This window comes from Toxotes jaculatrix, chromosome 11, assembly GCF_017976425.1.
Source record: "Toxotes jaculatrix isolate fToxJac2 chromosome 11, fToxJac2.pri, whole genome shotgun sequence".
NCBI classification, from domain to species: domain Eukaryota; kingdom Metazoa; phylum Chordata; class Actinopteri; family Toxotidae; genus Toxotes; species Toxotes jaculatrix.
The window spans coordinates 26,025,961-26,040,791 of record NC_054404.1 but is presented as its reverse complement, the minus strand read 5'-3'; the positions used below and the strand labels follow the sequence as shown (position 1 = coordinate 26,040,791).

Sequence of the window (14,831 nt, the reverse complement as noted above, 5' to 3'; positions counted from 1 at the left end):
AACACAGATTCATATCAGTCAGGTCTGTCATTAGAGGATCAATATATTTAGTAGCTCAGTAGGTTTGTGCAGTTAAAATGAGAAGTCCACATGTTCACAGCCGGATCTGAAAACAACAGTCAGATGTCAGAAGCAGATTAAAGGAGTTGTTGGTGTCGTCCTTCAATTCTCAGCTTCTTTACTGACATGTATCTGTACACTGATGAATCACTGTTGCACTGTCTTCTGTAATAAGTCCTGAGGGTGGTTCTGACCTTTGACCCCAGACGCTCCAGTCATGGAGACTGTAGTTTGTCGGTGTGTGAGATCTGCTCATTGGAAACTGCTCTTACTGGAATTAGTTGCTCAGAGAACAGACTCCCGCTGAGCTTGTCCTCACTGCAGTTTGGTATTATAGGCTGGTGGAGGAAGGAGCAGTTCAACACATTCTATCATGTCTCTCATGTGTAGAGTCTATTTCCTGGATCCACAACGAAAACATTCATTCAACTCAACAGAGACTGAGCACAAAGTGGTTTTCATTCATAACAGAGCTTTGAAAACTTTCCTAAACTCTGTCATCCAAAGATCTCTTCGTTCACTCCATGTTTCATTTCTCAGAGATTCAACAGTCAGATGATTGTTAAATAAAGTGGGATTTGTTAGGGAACAGCAGCTTTTTCACATCTATATCCAGTGTGTACCTGCTCTAAATCCCAAACACTGTGACTGGTCTCAGCTGCCTTCTTTTTGTAGTCATGACAACAGAGAGTCCTTTCTCCTCTCCAGAAGCTCCAGAAGAATTCATGTCCCTCACACACTCTACAGCCTCACCTTCACTGACTGATGGACCACAACATCAACCTCTGGAAGCTGAAAAACTGTCCTGTCCAACATGTCCCCATCATGACTCTGCTCCTGTTGCCCTTTAGATAAACCCTGCTCAAGTCTTTGACTTTTATTTGGAGCCCTAAGGAAAACCATTTGGAATAACTGAGAACTCTGATCTGACTCCACTAAGTTATCATGAGGCCGTCTCCATTAGAAAAACATTTTTACTGTCCAGGATTTTTCTCTGACTCCAGGATATTTTTCTCCAGTTGAGCTCAGTGAACAGTGACAGCTGCTAGAGATGATCTCTCTCTGTGAGCTACCTGCTGCTGTTAGCTTCACGTCCATTAGCTGCAACATGGGCTGACTTTTACCAAAAGGTACAAATGAAACTAATGGACTGACAATATCAGAGCTGCACATATTTAAATATGAAAGGATGAAATATTTAGACGAGCGTGGCAGACGACTGAATGATGATTTGTCGTCAACACAAAACTGATGGAGCACAAACACAATTAACAAACCAATAAGGTTGAATTCTTTTCAACATGATGTGATCAGAGAGATGTGATCTGTCTTTAGGAGAAATTAGGGGTGGGTGATATGGCAAAAATATCACATCACGGTTTTTTAATGGTAAAATCATGATCACGATTTTATCAGTTCATTTTTACAGTGAAGTTAATTTAGAACCAAACTATTCTCTATGTAAAAACTTAGCCCTAAAGATAAAAGAGTCACCTCTTTCCACCGTTTGCTACTTCTCTCACACAGCGTGCTTTTATCAAAGGCTTGCTGTTAGCAATGGCTTCTCTCTCTCCTGCTATCTCTCCTGCTGTCTCTCCTCTCTCTTGCACGGTGTGTGAGATGTTTAGTTACTCCTCTGCCTCCTTTAGCGATAATGGTATGTGTAATAAATGTAGCATTTTTGTAGCATTGGAGGCGAGACTTAGGGAAATAGAGGCTCGGCTCCGCACCATAGATAATCGCCCCGTAGCAGCGCTAGCTAGTCAGTCCCCTGTAGCTGATGCGGACCAGCCTAAATTAGCTACAGCTAGCCGTCCTACGTTAGCTCCTGTCAGCCGTTCCCCGGCAGCTCCCGAGCAGCCGGGAAGCCAGGGCGGCTGGGTGGCAGTCCGAAGGAAACATAGCATGAAACAACGGCCCGTGGTTCACCATCAACCGCTTCATGTTTCAAACAGATTTTCCCCAATCAGCGACACACCCGCTGAGGAAAAAACTCTGGTTATTGGCAGCTCCATTTTGCGAAATGTGAAGTTAGAGACTCCAGCGACCATAGTTAAATGCATCCCTGGGGCCAGAGCGGGCGACGTTGAATCGTATTTAAAACTGCTGGCTAAGGATAAACGTAGATTTGGTAAGATCGTTATTCACGTCGGCGGTAATGACACCCGATTACGCCAATCGGAGGTCACTAAAATTAATGTGGAGTCGGTGTGTAACTTTGCCAAAACAATGTCGGACTCTGTAGTGTTCTCTGGACCCCTGCCCGATTTGACCAGTGATGACATGTTTAGCCGCATGTCTTCATTCCGTCGCTGGCTGTCTAGGTGGTGTCCAGCAAACGACGTGGCCTTCATTGATAACTGGAAAACTTTTTGGGGAAAACCTGGTCTGATTAGGAGAGACGGCATCCATCCAACTTTGGATGGTGCAGCTCTCATATCTAGAAATATGACAGATTTCATTAGAAAACCAAAGTCATGACAACCCAGAGTTGAGACCAGGATGCAGAGTTGCAGTCCTACACGCTTCTCTGCAGTTTCTCTAGAGCTGTCACCCACCCATGATTCTCATGATTCTTATTATTCCTACCATTCTAACGATTCCCTTTACCCTATAGAGACTGTGTCTGCTCCCCGTCAACAAAAAGTGCATAAATTAAAAAATGCAAGAGGTGTTACTCATAAAAACCTCAAAAAAATTTATACTACAAAAGCATCTGAACCTAAAAACACCACAATCAGATGTGGGCTATTAAACATTAGATCTCTCTTGTCTAAATCTCTGTTAGTGAATGATTTGATAATGGATCAGCAGATTGATTTATTCTGTCTGACTGAGACCTGGCTGCAGGAGGAAGAGTATGTCAGTCTAAATGAGTCAACCCCTGCTAGTCATATTAATTATCACATTCCTCGAGGCACAGGCCGAGGAGGAGGAGTGGCAGCAATCTACCACTCAAGTTTATTAATTAATCCTAGACCTAAGCCGAAATATAGTACATTTGAAAGCCTTATCCTCAGCCTCTCACATCCAAATTGGAAGACAGAAAAACCAGTACTATTTGCTGTGGTGTATCGTCCACCTGCACTCAGAGTTTTTGTCTGAATTCACTGAATTTTTATCTGATTTAGTGCTTAGTGCGGATAGAGTAATTATAGTGGGCGACTTTAATATTCATGTCGATACCCACAATGACAGCCTTAAGACTGCTTTCTATTCAGTATTAGACTCAATTGGCTTTTTACAAAATGTTAACAAACCAACTCACTGTTTTAATCACACCCTTGATCTTGTACTAACCTATGGCATAGAAGCTGAATATTTGACAGTATTCCCTCTTAACCCTGTTTTATCTGATCATTCTTTAGTAACATTTGAATTTACAATAATGAACTGCACAGCATCTGAGAAAAAAATTAACTACTGTAGATTTCTGTCTGATAATGCTGTTATCAAATATAAGGAAGCTATTCCATCTTCATTATCTCCGCTGCCATGTGCCAGTTTTACAGAGGGCAATGGCCTAAACGTTACTCCAGCAGATATAGACTATCTAGTTGATAATACTGCTGCTTCATTGCGTTCAACCCTTGACTCTGTTGCCCCTTTGAAAAAGAAGGTCAGTAATCAGAGGAAGCTAGCTCCATGGTACAGTTCACAAATACGTACTTTAAAACAGATATCACGAAAGCTGGAAAGGAAATGGTTATCCACTAATTTAGAGGAATTCCGCCTAGCCTGGAAAGACAGCTTTATAACGTATAAAAAAGCCCTTCGTAAGGCAAGAACTGCCTATTACTCATCATTAATAGAGGAAAACAAGAACAACCCTAGGTTTCTTTTCAGCACTGTAGCCAGGCTGACAAAGAGCCATAGCTCTGTTGTACCATCCATCCCTCTAGCTCTCACTAGTAATGACTTTATGAGCTTCTTTAGCAACAAAATAGTAGACATTAGAGACAGAATCCATCTCATCCTGCCTACAACTGTTAATGATGTAGGTATGTCTAGAACAGCATCTTTAGAAATGTCTGCCAGTCCTGATTTGTCGTTAGACTGTTTCTCTCCCATAGATCTAGCTGAATTGACTTCAATAGTTTCTAAATCTAAATCATCAACATGTCTTTTGGATCCTATCCCGACCAGACTTCTTAAAGATGTGTTGCCTTTGATTGGCACTCACATATTAGATCAGATAAATCTCTCGTTGGTTACAGGATATGTTCCACAGGCTTTTAAGGTTGCAGTTATCAAACCTTTACTTAAAAAGCCTTCTCTGGACTCTGACATTTTGGCAAACTATAGACCTATATCCAATCTCCCCTTTAATTCTAAAATTCTTGAAAAGGCTGTTGCAACTCAGTTGTGTGACCATCTACATAGGAACGGTTTGTTTGAAGTTTTTCAGTCAGGATTTAGAGTTCATCATAGCACAGAGACAGCACTGGTGAAAGTTACCAACGACCTTCTTATAGCATCAGATAATGGACTCGTCTCTATACTTGTCCTGCTAGATCTTAGTGCTGCATTTGACACCATTGATCATAATATCCTATTGGATAGATTGGAACATGTTATTGGGATTAAAGGAAGAGCACTAGACTGGTTTAAATCATATCTATCAGATAGATACCAGTTTGTTCATGTTAATGATGATCCCTCCATATATACCAGAGTAAGTCATGGAGTTCCACAGGGTTCTGTGCTTGGACCGATACTGTTCACCTTATACATGCTTCCCCTAGGCAATATTATCAGGAAGCATGGAATAAATTTCCATTGCTATGCGGATGATACCCAGCTATATTTATCTATGAAACCAGACGAAACAGATCAGTTAACCATACTTCAGGCATGTCTTAAAGACATAAAGGCCTGGATGACCTGTAACTTTCTTCTTCTGAATTCAGACAAAACTGAGGTTATTTTGTTTGGTCCCAAACACCTCAGAAACAGTTTATCTAATCATATAGTTACTCTGGATGGCATTAATTTAGCCTCCAGTACAACTGTGAGGAACCTTGGAGTTATTTTTGATCAGGATCTGTCCTTTAACTCACATATAAAACAAGTCTCTAGGACCGCCTTCTTTCACCTGCGCAATATCAGTAAGATTAGGAACATTCTGTCGCAGAGTGATGCTGAAAAATTAGTCCATGCTTTTGTTACTTCTAGGCTGGACTACTGTAATTCCCTATTATCAGGATGTCCAGTTAACTCTCTAAAAAGCATCCAGCTGATCCAAAATGCTGCAGCGAGAGTACTGACTGGAATTAGCAAGAGAGATCACATTACTCCTGTACTAACTTCTCTTCATTGGCTTCCTGTAAAATCCAGAATTGATTTTAAAATCCTTCTCCTTACATATAAGGCCCTCAATGGCCAGGCTCCTTCATATCTCAAAGAGCTGATAGTACCATATCATCCTAACAGATTGCTTCGTTCCCAGAATGCAGGTTTGCTTATGGTTCCCAAAATCTCTAAAAGTAGAATGGGAGGCCGAGCCTTTAGCTATCAGGCCCCTCTCCTATGGAACCAACTGCCAGTTTGGGTTCGGGAAGCAGACACCCTCTCTAATTTTAAAACGAAGCTTAAAACCTTCTTGTTTGATAAAGCTTATAATTAGTTGTAGTTACAGTCCTAGTTATTTATTAAACTTATAGTTAGTCACAATTATCTCTATAGACACTGTTACAGTTAAGGATATAGCCCTTAGTAGGGCTGGCTCAGGCAACTGAATCATCCCCTAGTTATGCTGCTATAGGCCTAGGCTGCTGGGGGACATCCCATGATTTACTGCGCACTTCTTCTTCTTTCTCTTTCTCTCCTCAGACCCACTCTCAAATTTATTAGCCTTTATTACATGTCATTAACTCTGTGTCCTCTCTGTCCCGTAGTCCTGTGCTTGTTTCTCTCTGGTCTCTCTTTCTCTGTACCTTTCTGCAGGTACCTCTGGCTCCGGAGCTGCTTGTCCTATGGTCCTGGCTCCACCCACCTGCTGCTGTTTATTGTTTACAATGATCTATTTCTAACATGTTTAATGTTCCGTTCTGCTACAGATAAATATTTGATTAATATTCTTTGCAAACTGTAATGTAAATAATTACCAGTCATGACAGCTTTTTGCCTCCGTGCTCTGTTTCATAATTCTAATCTGCTGAGCACACATTATCCAATAACTGTTCACTAACTGTAATGTAAATACTGACCCACATTGTCTGTATTATGCTGCATGTCTTTCTCCCCCTCTCCTCCATTCCTAGCTGTCCTATCTTCCTCCTTTTCCTCCTTTCACCCAGCCCGGCCATCGGCAGGAGGGTCCCCCATCTGAGCAAGGTTCTGCTCAAGGTTTCTTCCTGTTAAAAGGGAGTTTTCCTTGCCACTGTCGCCTTAAGTGCTTGCTCTGGGGTCAGGCTCTGGGTCTCTGTAAAGCGCTTTGAGACAATTTTGATTGTGGAAGGCGCTATATAAATAAAATTGAATTGAATTGAATTGAATTGAATTGTGTTATAGTTGGTTGTTTCTGTGTAATGTCTTTAGCCGTTACCACTGGCTGATGTGTGGTTGGCCTCGCTGCTTGGCTCTCAGCAAATAGTTCCGGATGCTGCCTCTTCAGGTGGTTAAAGAGGTTCGTTGTGTTTCCATCCGAAGCTCGAACCTTCTCTGTGCAAACTTTACAAATGACAGTTGTTTGCGCTTTGTCGTTTGGAGAAAACCCAAACCAGTTCCATACGCAGTGTTGGGGAGTAACGGAATACATGTAGCGGCGTTACGTATTCAGAATACAAATTATGAGTAACTGTATTCCATTACAGTTACAGTTTAAATAGATAGTATTCAGAATACAGTTACATTGTTGAAATCAATGGATTACGTGACGATACTTCTACGGAGCCCCTCTGGTGACATTGGATAAAAAAAAAATAACGCGTGGCCACGAGATAATAACGCGAGGCCATGAGATAATAACGCTATCTCGTGGCCACGCATTAAATATCTCGTGGCCACGTGTTACGATCTCGTGGCCTCGCGTTATCTCGTGGCCACGCGTTACTATCTCGTAATTATTATTTTTTTATCCAATGTCACCAGAGGGGCTCCGTATACTTCTCTGTTTCACAACTTTATATTTATTCTCTAAATGAACGAAGGCAACCCGATGCATTTCCCAGAAGCCCCAGCTCCACGAAAACAAACGTAAATAAACGAGCTATTCGCCTGATCAGTCGGTCAGAATGGAGTCAGACGAGGAGCAGCAGGAGCGAAAACTTGAGCCACAGCCGGCAAAACAGAGCCGGGACAGGAATGTGTTGGCCAAGACAGAAACGGCGTTACATGTATTCCGTTACTCCCCAACACTGTCCATACGACTGAAGTGGAGTTCTTTTTGGGGACCAACTCCAAGCTTTCACTTTCGTTTTTGGCCAAGGCTACCCGCTACAGCTTGACTGAAACAGCGGGGCTAGTAAAAAAAAAAAAAAATCAGCACTGCTCGTACTTCGCCATGATTGGTTGGTCATGTTCACGTGAGGCGGAATGAATGTGCCCTATAGACGATAATATGATCTCTCTCCTCTGGCAGATCGTCAACACTTTCTAATCCTTCACGATCTAATATCGTCATATCGCACACCCCTAGTATATGTATATTATGTGTACATAACTATACACTGCTGCACAACTGTACATACCACCATTAGAGAACCATGGCTCTATTTTTCTATTATAAATGTACACACTGCACACCTGACAGGTTATAATTTTACAACATTGTATATATTATTGTACATATTATTCTCCTCCCTGTTTTTATTTTTTTATTTTATTTTATTATTAATATTGTTATTTTTCTTGTCATATATATATATATATGTATATATATACACATTCACTCTTAATGTCTTTATACTTTGTTACACTGTATTTTGTAGAGTTGCTAAGTGCTGCCAGTTAGCTGTCAACTTGTCCTTTCCTTTCTTTTTGTGTTTCACTTGCTGCTGTAACATAATTTCACCCTGAGGGATGAAAAAAGTCTATCTATCTATCTATCTATCTATAAACCAACACTGTGGTCTTTGCTCCTTAACACATTTAACAAGTCAATTCAACTCAATGAGAAAAGACCACAATTTACACACACACACACAAACTGACATTTCTGACACTTCATTGAAATGAACTTCAAGTGTTTTTCAATTGATTGGCACAAATATTAGTTGTGAGGATCTTCTGTATATTGTTGTGATAAAAATGGACTTTGAACAACTCACACTGGACATTTTCTACACTTCATTTAGAAAACATTAGTCTGCTGACTGTGACAAATACGAGTGTGTGAGTTCTGAAGGTTTCATTGAAGTCAACAGACATTATTCATGACAAAAGACTGAAATGAAGTGAAACTGAAGGAATAATTCTTAGTCTGAGATAAGAAAAAGTCACAATATGGAACAACAACTATTTCAAATCTCATTCATTCAAGATGAATAGATTCAAGTTCTGGATGAAGATAAACCAGGTTCAGTTGTGGATTAAAGATATAAGATCTACAACAGTAACAGACAGTGAACTGACCTCAGAGTCTCCAGTCTACAGTGTGGACTCTCCAGAAAACCACACAGCAGCTTCACTCCTGAATCCTGCAGGTCATTGTTACTCAGGTCCAGGTGTCTCAGACTAGAGGACTGGGAGCTGAGAACTGAGGACAGAGCTTCACAGCTTCTCTCTGAGAGGTTACAGCTGCTCAGTCTGAAGAGGAAACAATGAAGAAAAAGTCAAATAACATTTGTGTTGAAAGGACAATCAAAGGAACAAAACTCTCAGTTTGCTCTGCAGCTCACAGCAAACGAACAGACCTGCATTTGAAAACTGGGCCAAACATCAAACACAGATTTGTTGAGTGAAGCAGAAATATCAGCACTTTATCCACCTGCTAACCAATGAGGAGTTTCTACATTGATGATCATCTTTCATTGGCTCTGATTCAAATCCTTTGTTTTATTCTCAACAAGTTGGAGACATGACAGTTAAATATGATACAATCAGTAATAAACAGACATGCACAGTCAGTGCCGTAACTATTTGGACAATTAGACATGATATGTTATTTGGGATCTCAGCACATTCACTTTAAAATATAATAATGGATACTACAGTCAATGACTGCAAAGGATTTTACACTAAATATTAAATGTGACGAGTTTGTTTCACTTCATGTGTATTTGTCCAGTTACTTTTGAAGCACTAAAAGGGCTGAATCTCCCACACAGTTCTTTCTATACTGATGTCAACCTGCTCAAATTAAAGCTGAGACTTGGCTCTTTAATGTAGGATCCATTATTTTAATTCAGATTCAATGTGATGAAGCTCAGAGCTCAGAGATGATGATAAGAAATTAAAGAAGAGAGGAATTTATTTTCCCTCCTGCTGAATAAAATAGCAGAGTCTTTATATAATGATGAATAAATCCAACTACCTATACACTTACAGAGCTTTGTTAGAGGCTTTGACAACTGGCAGCAACTTCAGAAGAGCCTCCTCTGAAGCAGAGTATTTCTTCAGGTCAAACACGTCCAGATCTTTTTCTGATGACAGTAAGATGAAGACCAGAGCTGACCATTGAGCAGGAGACAGTTCATCTGTGGAGAGACGTCCTGAACTCAGGGACTGTTGGATCTGCTCCACTAGAGAACGATCATTCAGTTCATTCAGACAGTGGAACAGGTTGATGCTTTGCTCTGCAGAGGGAGTCTCTTCAATCTTCTTCTTGATGTACTGGACTGTTTGCTGATTGGTCTGTGAGCCACTTCCTGTCTGTCTCAGCAGACCTCGTAGGAGAGTCTGATTGGTCTGCAGTGAAAGACCCAGGAGGAAGCGGAGGAACAAGTCCAGGTGTCCATTTGGACTCTGTAAGGCCTTGTCCACAGCCCTCTGGTAGAGCTGTGTTGGATCAGGTTTGTCTCTGAACAGTTTAGAACTGTTGGAAGGTGATTTCTTTTTTGACAGCAGATTGACTCCAGAGTTGATGAAGGTCAGATGGACATGAAGAGCAGCCAGAAACTCCTGAAGACTCAGATGGGCGAAGCAGAACACCTTGTCCTGGTACAGTCCTCTCTCCTCTTTAAAGACCTGTGTGAACACTCCTGAGTACACTGAGGCTGCTCTGATATCGATGCCACACTCTGTCAGGTCTGATTCATAGAAGATCAGGTTTCCTTTCTGCAGCTCCTCAAAAGCCAGTTTTCCCAGAGACTCAATCATCTTCCTGGTCTCTGGACTCCAGTGTGGATCTGTCTCAGCTCCTCCATCATACTTAACATTCTTCAGTTTGGACTGAACCACCAGGAAGTGGATGTACATCTCAGTCAGGGTCTTGGGCAGCCCTCCTCCCTCTCTGGTTTCCAACACATCCTCAAGAACTGTAGCAGTGATCCAGCAGAAGACCGGGATGTGGCACATGATGTGGAGGCTTCGTGAAGTCTTGATGTGGGAGATGATCCCTCTGACCTGCTCCTCCTCTCTGAACCTCTTCCTGAAGTACTCCTCCTTCTGTGGGTCAGTGAACCCTCTGACCTCTGTCACCATGTGAACACACTGAGGAGGGATCTGATTGGCTGCTGCAGGTCGTGTGGTTATCCAGAGGCGAGCAGAGGGAAGCAGTTTCCCCCTGATGAGGTTTGTCAGCAGCACATCCACTGAGGTGGACTCTGTAACATCAGTCAGGATCTCAGTGTTGTGGAAGTCCAGAGGAAGTCTACACTCATCCAGACCATCAAAGATGAACAGAACCTGGACCTCTTCAAACCTGCAGAGTCCTGCTTCTTTGGTTTCAGTAAAGAAGTGATGAACAAGTTCCACCAAGCTGAACTTTTTCTCTTTCAGCACATTCAGCTCTCTGAACGTGAATGGAAATGTGAAGTGTATGTCCTGGTTGGCTTTGTCTTCAGCCCAGTCCAGAGTCAACTTCTGTGTTAAGACTGTTTTCCCAATGCCAGCCACTCCCTTTGTCATCACTGTTCTGATTGGTCCGTCTCTTCCAGGTGAGGCTTTAAAGATGTCTTCTTGTCTGATGCTTGTTTCTGGTCTGGCTGGTTTCCTGGATGCTGTTTCAATCTGTCTGACCTCATGTTCATCATTGACCTCTCCAGTCCCTCCCTCTGTGATGTAGAGCTCTGTGTAGATCTGATTCAGAAGGGTTGGGTTTCCTGCTTTAGAGATCCCCTCAAACACACACTGGAACTTCTTCTTCAGAGTAGATTTAAGTTTACGTTGACAAACTGCAGCAACATGTCCTGAATGAACAAACAAGAAACAACATCAATGACTGATTCATAAAGAAAACATGACATGTTCATCCCCCTAAAGAACACACATGAACATATTTCCCTCCATGTCTTGAGACATTAGTAAATGTCCCATTTGTCTTTCATGTTGAATCTTTAGAGAAATCCTCTTACTGCTGTGCAGACAGTCAGCCAGCTCCTCCTGCTTCATTCTCCTCAGGAAGTTCACTGTGATCTTCACAAAAGCCTCTCTGCTGCTCCTCCTCTGCTCTTCATCCTCAGCGTCCAACATCTCCTCATCCTCCCTCTGACTCTCTGAGCATTCTGGGTAATCTGGACTCACAACCTTCTGGATCTTCTTCAGCTCCTTCTTCACAAAAGTGACAATGTTCTCCTCCAGCAGCTGGAACAGAAAACTATATGAATGACACAATCAAAGTAAAACCATGGAGCCAAACATCAGATCCATGTTGGACACACTGACAATCCACTGCTCTAAAAAGTGCAGCATGGAGATTATTGTCAACACAACAGATGTCAAAGTAGTTGTTGTCCATGTACAGACCATAAATATGGAGTCCAGGTGTGTTTGATGCTGCTGGGCAGACTGAGCACTGGGAACCTCTGAGCTCTCCTGGTCCACTCTGTGGAGGAATCATGAAGAATTAGCTCACATTATGTTTGCAGCATCTGTGAGCGTTTTATGCTTTGTACACAAACAACAGCTGCTTTTATGTTCTGTGGTGACTGTCCTGATTAAAGCAAACACTACTGTGCTGTGACATTCTCAATGAGAGGAAACAAGCAATCAGTTCTGTACCTCATGACCTAGAGTCATCACAACAAGTCCACCTTTTAAATGAGGAGTTTTAAGGACTCACACTGGGTTTGACAGAAGTCTCACCTCTGCTACAGGACACTAACACAAACACTGGAACTGGATAGGTGCTGAGTTACAGGGGGTTTTAGTTCTGATCTGAATGACACATATAAGAACATAAGAAGTGCTTTTCTTGAAAAGAGAAACATCAGCTTTGCCACTAAAGCCTGTGTTTCAGCCTGATCATGTTCATGTACTGTGTCATTCATGAAGCCTGGAGACAAAACACAATCACTTCATCTTTCATAGAAGACCAGTTATACAGGACAGCTGTCTGATACATTTTAAACTCAGCTGCAGCTCACTTCTTTGCAGCAGAGGGAGGCTGTCCTTTGAAATCAATGGGGAGACCCATTGACCTGTCAGTCTTCATGGACACACAGCTGGGCTCAGGTACAGGGAAGTCTGGTCTCTGATGGATCCTGGTGGACACAGAGATTAGGACCATCAGGGACATGGGGACAGGGACAACATATCTATTATTCATACAGTGTTCTCATAGTGAAGAAGAAAACATGTAGTCAGTTGCAGCTCACTTCTTTGCAGCAGAGCGAGGCTGTCCTTTGAAATTAATGGGCTCAACCATTGACCAGTCACTCTTCATGGACACACAGCTGGGCTCAGGTCCAGCAGAGTCTGGTGTGTGCTGCTGCTCTGGCCTTCAACACAACACACACAGAGCTTTGAGTGTGAATAATGATGGTGCAGTGATGTGAGTGCTGAGCTCTGACATGGAGAAGAGTCATGGACAGTTAGAGATCCTCATCTCACCTCTGAGCTTTTGGTCTGGATCTCATGGTCCCCACATAGACTCTTTTAGGGGGAGGGGCTCCCTCCTCTCTGTCCTCACACTGATTCATGATGCTGAATTCACATCCACATCAGCTCACACACACTTTCTACCTTCATCTGGAGAGAAAACACAAATCATTCATCTGCACATCAACTGAAATCATCCTCAGGTTCAGGTTCATGTTACTTGTTCATGTTACATGTTACTGCATGTTCAGTTTGCTTCAGGACCTCAGATCTGACCAGTTTCTCTAAGGTTTTCATTCAAATTGAAGTCAGGGTGACTGCTCTAACATCATTCAGTGTTTTGGGACAGCAACCACAGCATCTTTCCAGAGCTTAGGGACATGTTGTGTCTGTAAGGACTTATTAAAAATATATTGAAACACAGGACTCAGTTCATGTGCACAGGACTTCACTAAACATCCATATATATTATCGGGGCCGTGACCTTTGTTCACTTTTACCACACAGAACGTCTTTTTGACATCACACAGCTCAATGTTAAAGTGCATAGTGTCTTTAACTTTATGTTTCAGTTGCTGAGTTTCTGTGCTAAAATTGAAACAACAGTAAAAACAATTCAGAGCATTATCCAGCTCTGTGTCTGAGTTCCAACCATCTAAAAAGACACGAGTACTGCGCTCTGTGCTCTGAAGGCCTGCAGTAGTTTTCATACTTGCCCCGGCTGAAGTTTGTTTGCTGCCATCTTGTTTTCCAGTTTTGATTTCTAATCCTGCTTTGACTGATTTGGTAAATCATGGTTTGTTGCTGGGAAATATTTTAACACGCTTACAGGGAATGATCATATCCCTGCAAAAGACCACGTATGAGCATGTTATGTCCACCAGTGAGTCCAAATCATCCCCACAGGACTGTGTGAAAACATCCCAGTCCGTGCAATTAAAACATCCCTGGAGGCAGAGCATTGACTCATCTGTCCAGACCTTTATGTCCCTGATCTTTTTCTTCTCCCTCTTTAAAACAGTTTTATATGTGGGCAGCAAATGCACACAGCTGTGATCAGAGGAGCCCAAAGGAGGGAGAGGAAGAGATTTATACACCCCCTGTGTCGACCCATAGCACAGGTCCAGTGTCTTTTCCCACCTTTTTGGACAGGAGCCATACTGGTAAATGTTTTGAAGTGTCTTATTCAGAGTCACGTGGTTAAACTCCTTTTATATCTTTCACACACGATTCAGAGACGACCATTTCCATTCACTGACACACAGATGGACTGAGATCCACTGATTTTATCTGACAATCTGTTTGTCTGCAGTGTTTCTGTAGAAAATGACTTGATGAAACAGCTGCAGGTGATTATTCCACACAAAACAACTGAGATTCAGGTCATTTCTCCTCAGTATTATTAAGTGCCAGGGGCCCTTTTAGTTGGGGCCCCTGGCACTTTCCTACCTTTTCTAATAGTAAAGTCTGAACTAAATGAAGCAGCAACAACAAACCAAAACCAAACCAAACAGGAGACACAGATAGACATCAATAAAAACAGTATATAACAATATGTCCTGACAGACAGTTTTTCTGTTTGTACTGTGACCAGCCACAGAGATATAATCACCTATCAGAGCTGCTGAGATGCTTTATTGTGAGAGTATTTATGGATTTGGGTCTTTATCATCTAATTCATCAGGTAGAGTTTGTCCTGATAGGACCAGGAGGCCTCTGACTCTGTGGATGGAGTGTTAACTGTCTCTCTGAAAATCACATAGAGCCTGAAAAACCCTGTCAGTCCCTCTGAGCTCAGTCCCGTAGAGTTCATCTAATGACAGAGAAAGTCAGAGCTGTTCTCCAGCCGC

At 42.2% G+C, this 14,831-nt stretch overlaps 1 long non-coding RNA gene across 1 annotated transcript; it reads right to left on the bottom strand.

Annotated features, from left to right (window-relative positions):
- Positions 1–11,926: 11,926 nt before the first annotated feature.
- On the bottom strand, positions 11,927–12,806 carry LOC121189270. Its single transcript, XR_005894860.1, has 3 exons — positions 12,759–12,806; positions 12,528–12,644; positions 11,927–11,986 (listed from the first exon to the last, which is right to left on the bottom strand). It is a non-coding gene; the product is annotated as an uncharacterized LOC121189270 (long non-coding RNA).
- Positions 12,807–14,831: the final 2,025 nt, after the last annotated feature.